Below are 17420 nucleotides of genomic sequence, written 5' to 3' on the forward strand. Positions count from 1 at the left end.
ACCCCAGCCTGCTCTCCCACTAACAAGCACTATCAAACTTGGCCACAGGCAGCTGGTCAGGTCTCGAGGGATGCAAACTAATTTTATTTTTAGCTTGTGTCAAACATAACCAGGGAAGGGGGAGAAAGAGGGAGGAATCACAGAACACTTCTAAAACCAACCTAAATAAATGAAGGGGTCAGTGAAGCAGGTTTTAGATCAAATACAGAAACAGTCTCTAACAACTGAGCTGGATGGCTGTGGGGGAAGCTGCCTCTAGAAGTTGTACAGTCTCTTATTTTGAAAATGTGTAAGCAAAAATTAAATGCTCACATGATAAGAGTGCCGTATAAGAAATTCTTCAGGAAAGACAGCTAATTTAAAATTCCTATTTTTTTTTTAAAGATTTTATTTATTTATTTGAGAGAGAGAGAGAATGAGAGATAGAGAGCACGAGAGGGAAGAGGGTCAGAGGGAGAAGCAGACTCCCCGCCGAGCAGGGAGCCCGATGCGGGACCCGATCCCGGGACTCCAGGATCATGACCTGAGCCGAAGGCAGTCGCTCAACCGACTGAGCCACCCAGGCGCCCCTAAAATTCCTATTAACAATAAAAGTCCCCACATTAAAGAACAACGCACCATGTTTTTCATGGTTTATATTTCACATTGTAGCAGTAAGTTATTGTGTATTCACTTTGTGTCCTAACATGTATTATTATTTTTCCTAGTAACATGCCCAGTGAAGTCACCAGACTGTGTTCTCTCTTACATAGTCAGGAGGTGGTGGGTATTCTGGCATATTCCACTATGGAACAACACAGTTTTTATGAAAGATGACTACAGATGGTACACAGCTGAATATTTTAAATTTTACTACTGATGTACTTATTTTAATGTATTAGAAAATAAGTTGAGGGCGCCTGGGTGGCTCAGATGGTTAAGCGTCTGCCTTCAGCTCAGGTCATGATCCCAGGGTCCTGGGATCGAGTCCCACATCAGGCTCCCTGCTCCTTGGGAGCCTGCTTCTCCCTCTGCTTCTCTCTCTCTCTCTCTCGTCTCTCATGAATAAATAAATAAAATCTTTAAAAAAAAAAAAAGAAAAGAAGTTGAATATATCAAATAACTTAAGGGGTTCAGAGGATAGAACTTGGAAGCTAGACTCTGAGGTTCAAAACCTGACTCACTGCTTTGTAGGTATATGTCCTTGGGCAAGTTACTTCATCTCTTTGTGTTTTGGTTTCTTAATCTGTAAAATGGGGACAGTCAAAGCCTCGACCCTTCAGGGGTTGCTATGAGGCTCAAAGGAGTTAATATTTACTGTAAAGGGGTTGGAACATAGCAAGCACAACAGAAGTGTTGGGTAAATCAAAGAGGTATCAGACTCATGATTCTATGCACATTACTGCTTATGTATTAATATTGCGAGGGTTAATCGGGTACAAAGAATCCATTTCAAGAAAGTTACTAAGTGATTAACAGCTTAGCTGGAGTAGAAATAGGGCAAAAGTCATCAAAGTTTGCCTAACACAGGGGTAGTGGAAAGAATTCTGGAGTAGAAATCAGATCTGAGTTTAAGTTCCTGGTCGATCATTTCTTAGATACATGATCCTACAAAGCCTCAGTTTTGTTGGTTTTCATCTGTAAAATGGAGCTAATGAGTTGCTTATCTCACAGGGTTATAAACCAGTTACTGCATCTAAAAATGTTTTGTCAGGGAGGCCTGGGTGGCTCAGTCGGTTAAGCGTCTGCCTTTGGCCCCGGTCATGATCTCTGGATCCTGAGATCGAGCCCCCATCAGGATCCCTGCTCAGTGGGGAGCCTGCTTCTCCATCCGCCTGCCACTCCCCCTGCTTGTGCTCGCTCTCTCTCTGTGTCAAATAAATAAATAAATAAATAAATAAATAAATAAATAAATAAAAATAAAATAAAATCCCAGAAGAATGCTGTGTCAACCACAAAATTAGAACAGATGCAAATGATCAATTGCTACTTCTATAAATTATACTAGTAACTGTACTATGAATCCATTTTCCCCCATGGAAGTATTTTATAAGGCAAAGTTTAAAGTTTATAGTCTGAATTAAATGTTATATTGGAAACAGCATTTTTTGATCCTACCATATCCCTATTCAGCACGGTTATTAAGAATGTGGGCTCTGGAACCAGATTATCTGGGTTCAAATCCAGACTTCACCTATAATGAGCTGGATGATGTTTGGTGAATGACTCAAATCTTCTGCGTCTTGGTTTTATCATCTGTAAAATGGGAATACGAGTAGTAGCAACTGTGTAGATATTTTATGAGGATTAAATGGAAGTAACACACATGCCATGTATCTGTTAATGTCTAACACAAGGTAAGGGCTCAACAAGCGGTAGCTATTTGTCTTCCCAAAGTCACGTATTAGAACCTGTATTCCAAAAGACCAAAAAGGATGATTTGAAGACCTTAAATTCCAATTCAAAATGTTACTAGCCTCTGAAACCGATGTTTGCAAAATGAATTCCTAGGTTTACGAACTTGATATTGGCAGTTCTACCCATGGGCAGGGACTCTGGATGAGAAGATGGATTTGTACCAGACCAAGCAGGAACCTGATCATTCAGATGAGCTGCAAGCAACATCTATTTGTAAAGGACCAAATAGTAAGCATTTTAGCTTTTTCTGGCCATGCCCGCTTATGACACCAGCCACAGATAATACATAAATGATTTATGGACACGGAAATTTTAATTTTGTAGAATTCTCCCAAGTCATGAAATATTCTTTTTCTCTCTCTTTTTTTAATTTTTATTTTTTTCCCAGTCACTTGAAGGTATAAAAACCATTCCTAGCTCACGATCACTACAAAAACAACAGGCTGGATTTGACCTGTGAGTGGTAGTTGGTCCTCTGATCTGAATTCTTACCTTTTTTTAGGATTATACATGAAGAGTGAGCAAGATGTTTAGCAGCTCAGAGGAACAGACTATTTCCTGGATGCCGCTGGAGAGGATTTAACAAGGCAGTCTGAAGGATGCATATGCACAGCTCTTGGAGAAGGTGACACCGACTTGGTCACTCTCCATCCCACCCACACCATCACGCTTTCTTTCTTCAAAGCGCTTCTTACAATCAGTTCTTGTTTATCGACTTGCGTGGGGGGTAAAAATTGTACAATACTCTTTAAAGTGTGCTTTTCCTCCTGAAATTGCCCCCACCCCCGGCTGTCTTTGCTCTACTTCACTTCTCTCAAGTCCAGTGGCTGCTTCACCACGCTGCCCCCAGGAGAGAGGAGACAAAATGAGAAGCAGAAAGAGCCTGGGTCTCTAGCTGGTTTCCTACAGCCCCGTCTACTGGGGAACAGCCACAATGTTTGGGAGAAATGTGGGGTGAGACGAAAGGGGGTTTCCCTCCAGATGAGGAGGAAATCTATGGGAGGCGAGCTAATAAAAGAGAGGCTTCCACAGGGCCCAGGGAGAGACGCCTGCCCTCCACTTCGTAGGCAGCATCTTGGGGAGCTGGCATGACTCCAGGGAAGTATGAGGCACTCTCTACTACTGCCATGCCATGCATGAGGGTACAGAAATAGCAGAGAGCACTGCCTGACGAAACTATGGACAGAAACAAGACACATTTGAATAGCAACCAGTATGGCGGCCCATGGCCAAAGGCAGATTCCATTTCCTTGCCTTAGAGCCTCTGGGGAAAAGCAGACATAGAGAGGATTTGGGATATAACCAAAATGTATGAAAGATACAGAATTTAAGAGTTTAAAGGTTTGCCTTAGATTAGAAAAAATTTCTCATTTTATTATCTAGGAGGAGGGAAATGGGGAGAGGGTCGATGAGGGCAGAAGATTCCCCGTGTCTGAGAGACACAGGCCCTGCTCTTGGCTTCCCTGGTGTTGGAGAAGTAGAGACTACAGAGCGTGTCAGCAGAACCTGACAGAAATAGAAACCTGTATCTTAAATATCAGACAGAGGCCTGAGGAGGCATCAGGATCCCAAAGAGCAAACGGATGCATGGAGCATGTAGGTGTTTCAGTCAGAGAGAGCCTCCTTGAGACTTCTGTGCCTCAACAACATTTGTAAGAAGCAGCATTACTTCTATGGCTTCAAGAGTAGCTTGGATATAGCAGAGTGCTCACTGGGCCTGAAGAGGCCACGCAGGTAGGAATGAAGGCTGTCTCAGCAATAACATGGCCATCAACAATGAAGGAAGAGACAGCATGAAAACTCAAGTGTTTTGGGGGCGCCTGGGTGGCCCAGTCAGTTAAGCGTCTGCCTTCAACTAAGGTCATGAGCCCAGGGTCCTGGGATCCAGTCCCGCACTGGGCTCCCTGCTTATTGGGAAGCCTGCTTCTCCCTCTCCCTCTGCCTGCCACTTCCCCTGCTTGTGCTCTCTCTCTCTCTCAAATAAATAAATAAAATCTTAAAAAAAAAAGAAAAAGAAAGCTCAATGTTTTGGGGGAGAAGACTCAAAGATGAGGAGCTTCTTGCTATGCCCATAGCATCGTGTAAGATGGGAGGGACGGGGAGAGACCAAAGTCATCTGCGTAAAGTTTCTAGGCATGAGAGCTTTAAATAACATTTAGACAGAAATATACTTAAAAAACTGTTTATCTTTCATACTAAGGTGATGAATAAGAATGATATGTCCACAGCACTAATCTATTGTTGGTCTTTTCCCATTAGGATGTGAGCTCCATGAAATCTTACTCACCTCTGTATTTTCAGAACTTAGAAAGTTCTGGGCACATAGTAGTTGCTCAATAAGTAATGCAAAACAACCAAAATGGTGAGTACTGTGCTGATGGGGAAAGTGAGTCTTAGAGAAATCAAGAACCTTGGCTAAAGACCTATAGCCAATAAATTAATCATAAAATAAAAGTTGAAAATTACAGGGACCCAAATAAAAACCATCCCTGGAAAATGTGTCATAGCTTTATTCAAAGCAGTCTGAGTCATTTCAAATAGGAAATGGGATTTGAGCCTGCAGCTATGTAACCCTAAAGATTCTGATCACAGCCCCGACACTGAAACACGCATCTACCATGTGCAAAACTATGAGCTAGACACCTGTCAACCTCAAATCAGGCGTCTCGCTTTCAAATTCCAAAAGTTTCCAACATGATGTCCTTCTGCTTTGGTAACCCTGGCAAAGAACTCTTTCACAAGCTAGGCTTTGAATTGCTATGAAGTTAATATTTTTTCTTACACCAAAATGCAACTTTGAGATATTGTTGAAAACAAAGATATAATATTCAAAAATACACTATTCATCAATATTAGTGGAACTGGAAAATAACTCTATACTTTGAAAGAGTTTCTAACTTCATATATACATTTAATTTTGTTGCTGCAAGAGAAGATAGAATTTAATTGTAGTTTTTTGGTCACTGACTTTAAAACTCAGAAGTACACCTCTCTTTCCTCTGTCCAAACGACTATCCATATCAAATTAATGCCCTGGAGACACTATCTATTATATCTTAAAATCACTGGTCTTTGGGGTGCCTGGGTGGCTCAGTCGGTTAAGCGTCTGACTGTTGATTTTGGTTCAGGTCATGATCTCAGGGTTGTGAGATCGCGTCCTGTGTCAGGCTCTGTGCTGGGTGCGAAGCCTGCTTAAGATTCTCTCTCTCCTCTCCCTGTGCCCCTCCCCCAACCTACTTGCACTCCCTCTCTCTCTCTCAAAAGATCAAATCACCAAATCAAATCAAATCAAATCAAACCACTGGTCTTCAGTAATTTTACATGGCTTTCTAGTATGTAAGCAGAGAAATAAGTTGCAAAGATGGCTTAAATGATGTATTTTGAAACTGTTTACAGACAAATGGTATCATCTGTGTGAGGGTGATTCCTTTAGGTAAAATTAGGCCTCCAAGCAGGTATGTTAAAACACACAAGCAATGACTTCTTGGACACTAAGTGGACAAGCAGAAAAGGTCTTTGTCAACCTATTTTGTATAGAGTGGGACATGTTTCAGATTTGGTAAAAATCTGATTTTTAGGTTCAGATAAGACGACCTCTTTCCAAGGCCAAAAATGGCTTTTCCATTGCAACACAGAAAATGTAAAACGCTGACAAGAGTATGTTGGGACTAATGTACATCTTGGAGCCCAGAACTTCTTTGTCCAACACAACGCTTAGTGTATGTGTAGACTCCACCACGATCAAAAAGAGAAACAGCCCAGTGGGCACTGAAATTCAGCCACGTGAAGAGTAGCCCATGAGTTTTCTTACGAGAGAATTTTTCTGCCATCGAATTCTCCATCAGGCACGTCCTTCTGTGTGTCATTCTAGCCTCTCCTGAGCCTGTGACTCTCTGCCAGGTCATCCAGCCTCGGGAATATGCTTCTCATGTATAAAAAAAATTCTGCAAAAATTACCATCAAAAACATACGGTTTTGACCTGGCATCCCCATGAGGTTTGCAGAAGAAAGGGAGGAATTTTCTTTACTTCTCAGCCCGTGTTTGGGAATGTGAAAAGTGAATCCTGTGAGAATATTCCCCATTGTATTCGGCAATAAAGCAGCTGCTTCTTTTTTAACACAGAGCACACGGGCGCAGGCTGATTCTGTTCTGATGTTTCTAATGATGCCCTGCGTGACGCCTACCTCCACTCCCTCAGCTCTCCGAGCCACCGTTTCCACTCTGGTGATGAACTAGACAGGCACACTTGGAGAGAGACTATCAGAGACTGAGATGAGGAAAATCAATTTCAAAGCCCCAAAGACAGCTGGTGCAGAAGGTCACTGAACACTAACCATTGCTTTGTGGCTTTGGAATCTTGAGGGGGGATTCTATTTAACAACAACAACAAGCAGACAGGAGCCGGCGAACGGCACGCACCGCATGATTCGTGGTGTAGCCGCTCCAACAGCAATGGAAACAATTACTCTGGATTAAGCACAATTAATAACTTATCGTTTTTCTTCTGAAGCTGAAAGAGCTGTTTCTTTGTTGACCGGCTTTCGGGACCGACCTTTTCATTTCAGCTTCCGCCTTCTGTCCTAGCTTATATTTCCCACCGATCCTGTGATGTATCTTTCTACGGGTCATGTCACAAATTTAAAATTAGTAGGGACAAGGACTAAATCCCGTCTTTCCTGCTGTCCCCATTCAGGCCTTTGGGTCACTAGTAACTCTATCCTGTGGGTCTCTATGAGGGACTCAGGGGCAAATTTCAATTACTCTTCTAGCCTGCCTGCCCTGGGCAGTCCCCTACCTACCCCCCAGCCCAGTGTCTACCCTGCCAGAGAACCCTACATTCTTTCCTTTATGGCCGCCTGCCTTCCTGCCTTCCTTCCCTTCCCTCTCTCCTTCCTTCTTCCTTCCTTCCCTCCCTCTTTCCTTCCTTTCCTTTTCCCTTCCTGTCTGTCTGTCTTTTTTGTGGGGTTGAGAACTTCTTCTGAGTTCTTACACTTCAACGTCCTCTTTTGAACCTATTTGGCAGAGACAAAGGAGAGGCAAAAGTAACATTTTCATTTCACATTTTCCACTCTCAAATGAAACCTCATGTTTTAAATACCAGATCTGCACAGTATGCGGAACTACTTCTATACAGCCAGTCATAATGCCTACCTACTCTTATCTCAGGCCGCTTACAACTGCTTCTTGTCATTTGTTTTGCTTTTTTCCCTCCATCTCTTAGCAGGTATGCTTTGTTCCTTAGAAACTCTTCACTTTTGATTGGTTTTGTCATTCAAAATAATGAACTACAAAACTATCATAAAATTTTTAATGGCGAAGTAATCAGATCTTTAAAGTAAATTTAAGTGTCCTTTTGTATATTATATTATATTATAATATCACCATATCAGTGCTCATTTGAAAAGATCGTGACATCAAGTACAAAATTAAATAAGTTATAATAAAATTGTGAGCTTACAAGAGTCGCTAGGAAACAATCAGTTTCATACTAGTCTTTTGTTCAGGAGGTTAATATAATCATGTTATTCCTCTAATATCAAGAGCACAGTTTCATAAGTTGCAAATTACAGGGACCGAAATGAAAAGCATCCTTGGAAAACACACAGCATTACTCAAAGTGGTTTGAGTCATTTCCTCAATGGGACATTAAGAGAGAAAATAAGAGTCAAAAAGAAAGTGTGCAACCACCGAATGAAATTTTAATTAATCACCTTCAGAACTGGCTGTCTTCATACAAAAGAGGTTTCTTTTCTTCAGTATTTTATACAGTGTTAAAAACCTTTTTAGAGATTAGCAAACAGAGCAAATGACTAAAAAGAGTGTCACAGCGTTTAGTGCGGTCCCTATGGCAAGTTGAAACCTTTACTAGTGACATACAAATACCTGGAATATTATTTCTTTTGTATATAATCTATTATGTCTTATGGGGAGAAAGACACTACGGCCCAGGAGGTGTGAATGCTTTCTTGCTCTCCTTACAATCTTGGTTGAACAAAGAGAGTAATCTACTTCAAACTTAATGTGAACTGCTTAAATAAAACGTCTTGATGTCCTGCTTTCTCCTTATGTTTCTGGGCAAATTAATAAAACTTTTACCTGGAATACAGATTGCTTACTTCAAATTAGGTGCTCTCATTTCAAAGACAGTGTGTCAATGAGAAGAAAGATTGACTATATTTGGTCACAATTACAACCTTTTCAGAATCCAACGCTCTTACTTCTGAGAAACAAACTGAGGCGTCTAGAGGGGAGGCGGTGGGGGGATGGGTTAGCCTGGTGATGGGTATTAAAGAGGGCACGTACTGCATGGAGCACTGGGTGTTATGCACCAACAATGAATCATGGAACACTACATCAAAAACTAATGATGGTATCTATGGTGATTAACATAACATAATAAAATAAAATTAAACAAAACAAAACAAATGATGTGATTATATTTTTCCTCATTACAAACCATGGAATAGTTTTCCTTAGAGTAATGATAAACAGAAATTTTGCTTTGTAATTATTAATACAGGGACTCTGGTGTAACCAATGGAAAGTGGCGATGTTCTTAAATTCCTCATTAAAAAATAAAATGCGTTTAACTGCTTAAAAAAAAAAAGGAGCTGAGGGAATTTTAAGATATAGGTTCCTTTTCCTGCAGGCAAAACAACTTTCTGGATTTAAGAGGCTTATTAAAAGTCTCACAAGATTTCCTCAACATCAAACAACTCTTCCAGAATGATATTTTCAGATCTAAAGCAAATGAATCTCACACTTATGGATTAAATTTACCTGGAAATATATGAAGGCTAAAATTAACTACCAAGTTCAAAATAGTTTTAGTCACTTGACGATGCCAAAACAATGGGCGGATTGCCTAGAATTCATTTTAAGATAAAATACTTTGCAAGAACTGTCAAAACATATAAAATTTAATTATTGTGTGTTATCCTCCTTCCATATTGCTCATTACCACTTACTTAATGGCTTGTAGTCTATAATTGAGAATATATTGATTAAATTGTTGAAACAGCCTCCAGTATTTGTCAGTATATATTTGAAAGACATGATATACCTGAACGATGATACTAACTTACTATCCAAACACTCTGAAAACTTACCAATAACCTGCGGTTCATTATCACAGTCTTCCGAATTTTCACTACCAGATCCTGAATTTTAAGTTCCAAAGCCAACTGGATAATCTGTTAAATGTATATTTAGTATTGTATTTATAACTAATTAAAAGACTGAAAAAGCAGTTTACTTTTTTTAGTGATGTACGTTAGATAATAACACAGCGAAATAAAAAAAATTAATGCAGCGAAATACAAAATTTGTGGCAGCTCTTAAACAAGAAAACTAAAGAAAGCAAAAGCCTATATAGAAAATTACCTGTTCTTATTCAAGGCTGGGTTCCTGCTTGTTTTTCTTTACCTTTTAGCAACTGATTCTCGATAGGTATCCTAAGACGTCTAGTACAATTACTTACTGTGTCTCGATACCTAGCTATTTGGAAAGAAATCTCCATCAGTTGAGGATGCTGGCCCTCGGAAGCTCTGTGAGATTCCTGAACGAAGAGACTGCAGAGGCTGCTGTGAATTTTCAGGGAGAAGTCCACCCACACTGGCAGCTGAGGAAGGCTGTACAAGGTGTTCTGCAGTCTCCAATCTTTCACAAGAAAACATTTTAACCAGACTGATTATGGAATCATAGGTTTTGGTAAGGCCTGGCAAACTTAGTGGCCACTGATATGAACAAGATCTACTTAGAGACCATGCCATCCATTAAAGCTGTGGTCCTCAAACTTTAGCTCACATCACAGTCCCTTGGACGGCTTGTTAAACCAGAAGGTCTTAAGGGAACCCCATAGCTTTACTGCCAGTCCAGAGACCACATTTTGAGAACTGCTACAGTAACGTATTGGAGTATTGGTTTTTTAGCTTTAGTTTCACTCAAGACTCTCATCAAGATTCTATAACAAATCAGAAAACCGTTCAAAAGATTCCTGCTTAGAAAGTTTGTTTTTTTTTTTTAAAGATTTATTTATTTATTTATTTATTTGAGAGAGAGAGAGAGAGAGAAACAGCATGAGAGGGGAGAAGGTCAGAGGGAGAAGCAGGCTCCCCGCTGAGCCGGGAGCCCGATGCGGGACTCGATCCCGGGACTCCGGGATCATGACCTGAGCCGAAGGCAGTCGCTTAACCAACTGAGCCACCCAGGTGCCCCCCTGCTTAGAAAGTTAACGGCTCGTAGCTCACCTCAAGCTGTCAACTTAGAACGAATGGAATTTTTACAATACGAGGGCTCAATCCATCTGACCCCAGGATCAAACGGCTTCAACATTTTTCATCGTTCTACATCATCTCACTCTTTTACTTCCAACCTTCCTCTTTGTTGTACTTCCCTTTCAAATTCGTCTGTTTGTTAAGAAATCAGGCCCTTCATGCCTTCTCAGCCCGTTGCTACTTTTAAGCATCTAGCATGTTTACTGGACTTTATCTCTAAATGAAATACCAGTATCTGTTCTTTCTTGGTTCTTCTGTGTTTCCTACACTACCTATATTTCCGTGTGTCTCTCAGACATTCACCAAAACACTATCTTATTCCACAAGTCCCTTCTTGCGGGGGTTCTCTTTCTGTCTCTCTTCGACTTAGTAGTTGGGATTTGTGAGCCATGTAGAAGTCTAGCTGATAGTTCACCATGGGTATTTACAACTTCCCAAAAGGTTCCTACTCTCTTCATACAGAAAATGCTATTTCTCTACCCTTAACCTTTCTGGCTGGAATTGTTTTTATACATTCTTTTTTCCTCTATAATCTTGGCTTCGATTTACAACCTATATTAAAATTTATAGGGGAAAAAAAAGCTACTTCTCATCTTTCTCTCTATCTGTTAGCAGAGACTTCTGGAAAGCTCAGTTATAAATATTTTTAAGGCACCATGCACACACACACACAAACACACGCACCCCCCCACCACACAAATATATCCTCTTAACCCCTTTACACATCTGCTCTATTGAGGAGAAGGGAAAGAAATGAAAGTATTTCCTGCATAAATGCCTTCTCCTCTAGTTTTCTCCTTCTTTGAAGCTGCTGAGGACCAGGAGTGACAATCAAGGTGGTGTTCTTAGTACGGGCCACCGGGGAGGCACCCCCAACACTCTGACCAAGGTTGTAACCCTGACAGCTTCAGATCTACCAGACAACAGGATGAAAAAAAAAATCCTCTTACTAAGGCTCAGAGGGAGCGGAATTCCAGCATATTTGAAAACAAAACAAAACAAAACCCATCCTGAACCCTCATTACTACAGTTAAAGACAGTTTCTTCTCTCAGTCTTTTGATACTATTTTCAAACATGCTTTCAAGGGTGGGAGCAGGAGACTTAGAGGACTAGGTTTTAATTCACTTCAATAACCACTGTGGTAGCAATAGTACTCGACAAAAGCTATAACTAAAAATAAAAACTTGCAAAATGGGATCTCAAAACTGAAAAGGCTTGCGTCAAGGATTGACATAAAGGGAAACAGTTAGGAAATAATAAAATTTACCTAGATTGAGCCTGAATAACAGACTGAACTTCTATTTTTTCTTTTTTCTTTTGATAATTTAATCTCTGATAATTTTGAAATAGGGTGAGTCCAAGCATAGGTGTATGTGTGCGTGTGTGTATGTGTGTGTAAATTTACTAAGAACCGGCCAGGGCTGGTTCAAAATGGATTAATTATTTTGCCTCTAATATAAAGGTACTATTACTATAAACTTAATTGAAAATGTTTTATAGTAAGTGATATACCATGCATCCCTGAATTGTAAAAAGAAAATGTTTTTTAAAGTCCTACTAATTAAAATGCTTCTTCTTTTATTGCCTCTAAATTAATTACGGTATGCATTTTAAAGAAAAATATTTTAAATAAGAAAATTAAAGACCCCCAAGTGAGTAATCAACATTAGAATATAAATTATATATTTTGATGTGAAAACAAAAGAACAAATATGTAATGATTCTAGCTGTGACACAGTGAGTTAGTGAGACTGATAAACTACTTCTTCACGCTGATAGCATGTTGTGGTCTCCAATCTATTACACTTTTGAATTGATGTGCTATTATCTTTGGACAACTTTCACACCAGGAGGTGATCCCAGCAAGAAGAATGTCTTAAATGAAAAGCTTATAAACAATATACATTTCACTGCTGTTACCTGAATTAGTATGAGCTATTAGTGGTTGTACAAAAAAGTGCTTTGAGACAAACCTGTTTTTAATATTTTACCAAAAAATTCTGCAATATGAATGTATGAATAATTATATATTTTAGCAATTGTCACTGTATCAATCTGTAATTATACTGAATACACAAACACGTTCCTGGTAAGTATAGCATTGATCTCTGAAAACTGGGAAGACAAATTCTAGAGTATTAACGTGATTTGTGGGAAATGCATTTTAGTGAATTCATATTTATTTTTCAGTATTAAGTGAGAAACCTATATAAAACTTACGTATAACCACAGCTGTATAAAAATATATAGGGTTGTAACAGGAAGCAAAATATTTTTATTATGACTATTTAAACACAGACACATCTATAATCAAGCACAAAATCGTGTCACAGAGTTTGGGAGGATTAGGAACTGAACAACAGGTTAAATATGCAGATTTTTTCTTTTTTTTCCATTTTTACCATTATCAAGAAGGCTAAGATAGCTTAACAGTCTTTGTTTCAAATTTTAGTTATTATAATGGTGTGGCCATAGCATCAAATGCACAAATCTATATTAGATCTTTTCCTGCATGTTTTAAGATTATCAATTACACCTACTGTTGGCAATTACATACCAAATATATTAAAATTAACATAGGAACGAAAAAGAAGGTCTTAAAATTCCAATGTGCTATTTGAGCAAGATTTTAATTATTAACTCATTCATTTATTGATGGCCATCTATGCTTAAAACTGTTCAGAGTTTCTAGAGAAGTTTGAGAAGGAAGTATGATCTAGATAAAAAGAAGAATTTCAAGTGTAGGTGTAAGTTCATAAAAGAATTTCAGGGTTGTAAGAGATGCTGAAGGTGTGTATCTTAGTCAGTCATATATGTGCTAGTGAGCCGTAAGTATTTAACAAAACAAAACATAAAACAACCAGTCCAAAGAGAGGAAGGTGTTTTAAATAAACCCTAGTGAGCACCTATTTACTACGTGCAAGGAAACTATTATCTAATCTTAAACTTCACAAAACCTCCACTGTGTGTGTGTGTGTATGTAATAAAATTTACTTTTTTAAGATGAGGAAATGGAGCCTTAATTTCTTAAAGTTTATACAGAGGCAAAGCCAGGTCTTTTTGGCCCTAAAATTACTGTTCATAACGAGTTACATAATACAGTAGTAGTTTCCATACGAGGTATGTATCTTAGCTCGTGTATAAAACACACTTCAGTTTGTGCTTATCTCCTGTCTGTAGAGAATAAGCAAGATACTCAGCTTTAATAATATGTCATACAGGGACGATAGTAGAGGCTGTTTTCGGTCCTTTTGTGGGAAAGGCACTGATGTCTATGAGCTCCCTGAGAGAAGGAAGAACTCAGCAAGTTGAGGAGTCAACAGCTCTCACCTTTTAACTTCCGCGGCTTGTGTGTGATTAATCAAATACAAGACTCAATACATCCCAATACTTTGGGATGAGCTGTGTGGTGATTCTGAAAATCTTTTTTTTTCTTCCCATTTTTATTATGTTAATCACCATACATTACATCATTAGTTCTTGATGTAGTGTTCCATGATTCATTGTTTGTGCATAACACCCAGTGCTCCACGCAGAATGTGCCCTCTTTAATACCCATCACCAGGCTAACCCATCCCCCCACCCCCTCCCCTCTAGAACCCTCCGTTTGTTTTGCAGAGTCCATCGTCTCTCATGGTTCGTCTCCCCCTCTGACTTACTCCCCTTCATTCTTCCCCTCCTGCTATCTTCTTCTTTTTTTCTTAACATATATTGCATTATTTGTTTCAGAGGTACAGATCCGTGATTCAACAGTCTTGCACAATTCACAGCGCTCACCATAGCACATACCCTCCCCAATGTCTATCACCCAGCCGCCCCATCCCTCCCACCCCCCACCACTCCAGCAACCCTCAGTTTGTTTCCTGAGATTAAGAATTCCTCATATCAGTGAGGTCATATGATACATGTCTTTCTCTGATTGACTTATTTCGCTCAGCATAACACCCTCCAGTTCCATCCACGTCGTTGCAAATGGCAAGCTCTCATTCCTTTTGATGGCTGCATAATAGTCCATTGTGTATATATACCACTTCTTCTTTATCCATTCATCTGTCGATGGACATCTTGACTCTTTCCACAGTTTGGCTATTGTGGACATTGCTGCTAAACACATTGGGGTGCACGTACCCCTTCGGGTCCCTACATTTGCATCTTTGGGGTAAATACCCAGTAGTGCAATTGCTGGATCGTATGGTAGCTCTATTTTCAACAGTTTGAGGAGCCTCCATACTGTTTTCCAGAGTGGCTGCACCAGATTGCATTCCCACCAACAGCATAGGAGGGTTTCCCTTTCTCCGCATCCCCGCCAACATCTGTCGTTTCCTGACTTTAGTTAATTTTCGCCATTCTGACTGGTGTGAGGTGGTATCTCATTGAGGTTTTGATTTGAATTTCCCTGAGGCCGAGCGATGTTGAGCACTTTTTCATGTGTCTGTTGGCCACTTGGATGTCTTCTTTGGAAAAATGTCTGTTCATGTCTTCTGCCCATTTCTTGATTGGATCATTTGTTCTTTGGGTGTTGAGTTTGATAAGTTCTTTATAGATTTTGGATACTAGCCCTTTATCTGATATGTCATTTGCAAATATCTTCTCCCATTCTGTCGGTTGTCTTTTGGTTTTGTGGACTGTTTCTTTTGCTGTGCAAAAGCTTTTTATCTTGATGAAATCCCAATAGTTCATTTTTGCCCTTGCTTCCCTTGCCTTTGGCGATGTTTCTAGGAAGAAGTTGCTGCGGCTGAGGTCGAAGAGGTTGCTACCTGTGTTCTCCTTTAGGATTTTGATGGACTCCTGTCTCACGTTTAGGTCTTTCAACCATCTGGAGTCTATTTTTGTGTGTGGTGTAAGGAAATGGTCCAGTTTCATTCTTCTGCATGTGGCTGTCCAATTTTCCCAACACCATTTGTTGAAGAGACTGTCTTTTTGCCATTGGACATTCTTTCCTGCTTTTTCAAAGATTAGTTGACCATAGAGTTGAGGGTCCATTTCTGGGCTCTCGATTCTGTTCCATTGATCGATGTGTCTGTTTTTGTGCCAGTACCATATTGTCTTGATGACGACAGCTTTGTAATAGAGCTGGAAGTCCGGAATTGTGATGCCGCCAGCTTTGCTTTTCTTTTTCAAGATTCCTCTGGCTATTCGGGGTCTCTTCTGGTTCCATACAAATTTTAGGATTATTTGTTCCATTTCTTTGAAAAAAAGCGGATGGTATTTTGATGGGGATTGCATTGAATGTGTAGACTGCTCTAGGTAGCATTGGCATCTTCACAATGTTTGTTCTTCCAATCCATGAGCATGGAATGTTTTTCCATTTCTTTGTGTCTTCTTCAATTTCTTTCATGAGTATTTTATAGTTTTCTGAGTACAGATCCTTTGCCACTTTGGTTAGATTGATTCCTAGGTATCTTATGGTTTTGGATGCAATTGTAAATGGGATCGACTCCTTGATTTGTCTCTCTTCTGTCTTGTTGTTGGTGTATAGGAATGCCACTGATTTCTGTGCATTGATTTTATATCCTGCTACTTTACTGAATTCCTGTATGAGCTCTAGCAGTTTTGGGGTGGAGTCTTTTGGGTTTTCCACATACAGTATCATATCATCTGCAAAGAGTGAGAGTTTGACTTCTTCCTTGCCGATTTGGATGCTTTGATTTCTTTTTGTTGTCTGATTGCTGTGGCTAGGACTTCTAATACTACGTTGAATAGCAGTGGTGAGAGTGGACATCCCTGCCACGTTCCTGACCTTAGGGGAAAAGCTCTCAGCTTTTCCCCATTGAGAATGATATTCGCTGTAGGTTTTTCATAGATGGCTTTTATGATATTGAGGTATGTACCCTCTATCCCTATACTCTGAAGAGTTTTGATCAAGAAAGGATGCTGTACTTTGTCAAATGCTTTTTCTGCATCTATTGAGAGGATCATATGATTCTTGTTCTTTCTTTTGTTAATATATTGTATCACATTGATTGATTTGTGGACGTTGAACCAACCTTGCAGCCCAGGGATAAATCCCACTTGGTCATGGTGAATAATCCTTTTAATGTACTGTTGGATCCTATTGGCTAGTATTTTGGTGAGAATTTTTGCATCCAAGTTCATCAAGGATATTGGTCTGTAATTCTCCTTTTTGATGGGGGTCTCTGTCTGGTTTTGGGATCAAGGTAATGGTGGCCTCATAAAATGAGTTTGGAAGTTTTCCTTCCATTTCTATTTTTTGGAACAGTTTCAGAATAGGTATTAATTCTTCTTTAAATGTTTGGTAGAATTCCCCTGGGAAGCCATCTGGCCCTGGGCTTTTGTTTGTTGGGAGGTTTTTGATGACTGCTTCAATTTCCTTAGTGGTTATAGGTCTGTTCAGGTTTTCTATTTCTTCCTGGTCCGATTCTGGTAGTTGATACATCTCTAGGAATGCCCCCATGTCTTCCAGGTTATCTAATTTGCTGGCATAGAGTTGCTCATAATATGTTCTTATAATTGTTTGTATGTCTTTGGTGTTGGTTGTGATCTCTCCTCCTTCATTCACGATTTTGTTGATTTGGGTCATTTCTCTTTTCTTTTTGATAAGTCTGGCCAGGGGTTTATCAATCTTGTTAATTCTTTCAAAGAACCAGCTCCTAGTTTCGTTGATCTGTTCTACTCTTCTTTTGGTTTCTATTCCATTGATTTCTGCTCAGATCTTTATTATTTCTCTTCTCCTGCTGGGTTTAGGCTTTATTTGCTGTTCTTTCTTTAGCTCCTTTAGGTGTAG

General features: G+C 39.7%; 1 protein-coding gene across 1 annotated transcript in view; it reads right to left on the bottom strand.

Annotated features, from left to right (window-relative positions):
- The window catches only part of TENM3 (teneurin transmembrane protein 3), a 1257915-nt gene that overhangs the window by 166959 nt on the left and 1073536 nt on the right, over nucleotides 1–17420 (bottom strand). The gene's annotated exons all lie outside the window — the stretch shown is intronic.

The sequence above is a fragment of the Zalophus californianus genome, chromosome 2, assembly GCF_009762305.2.
Source record: "Zalophus californianus isolate mZalCal1 chromosome 2, mZalCal1.pri.v2, whole genome shotgun sequence".
NCBI lineage: Eukaryota > Metazoa > Chordata > Mammalia > Carnivora > Otariidae > Zalophus > Zalophus californianus.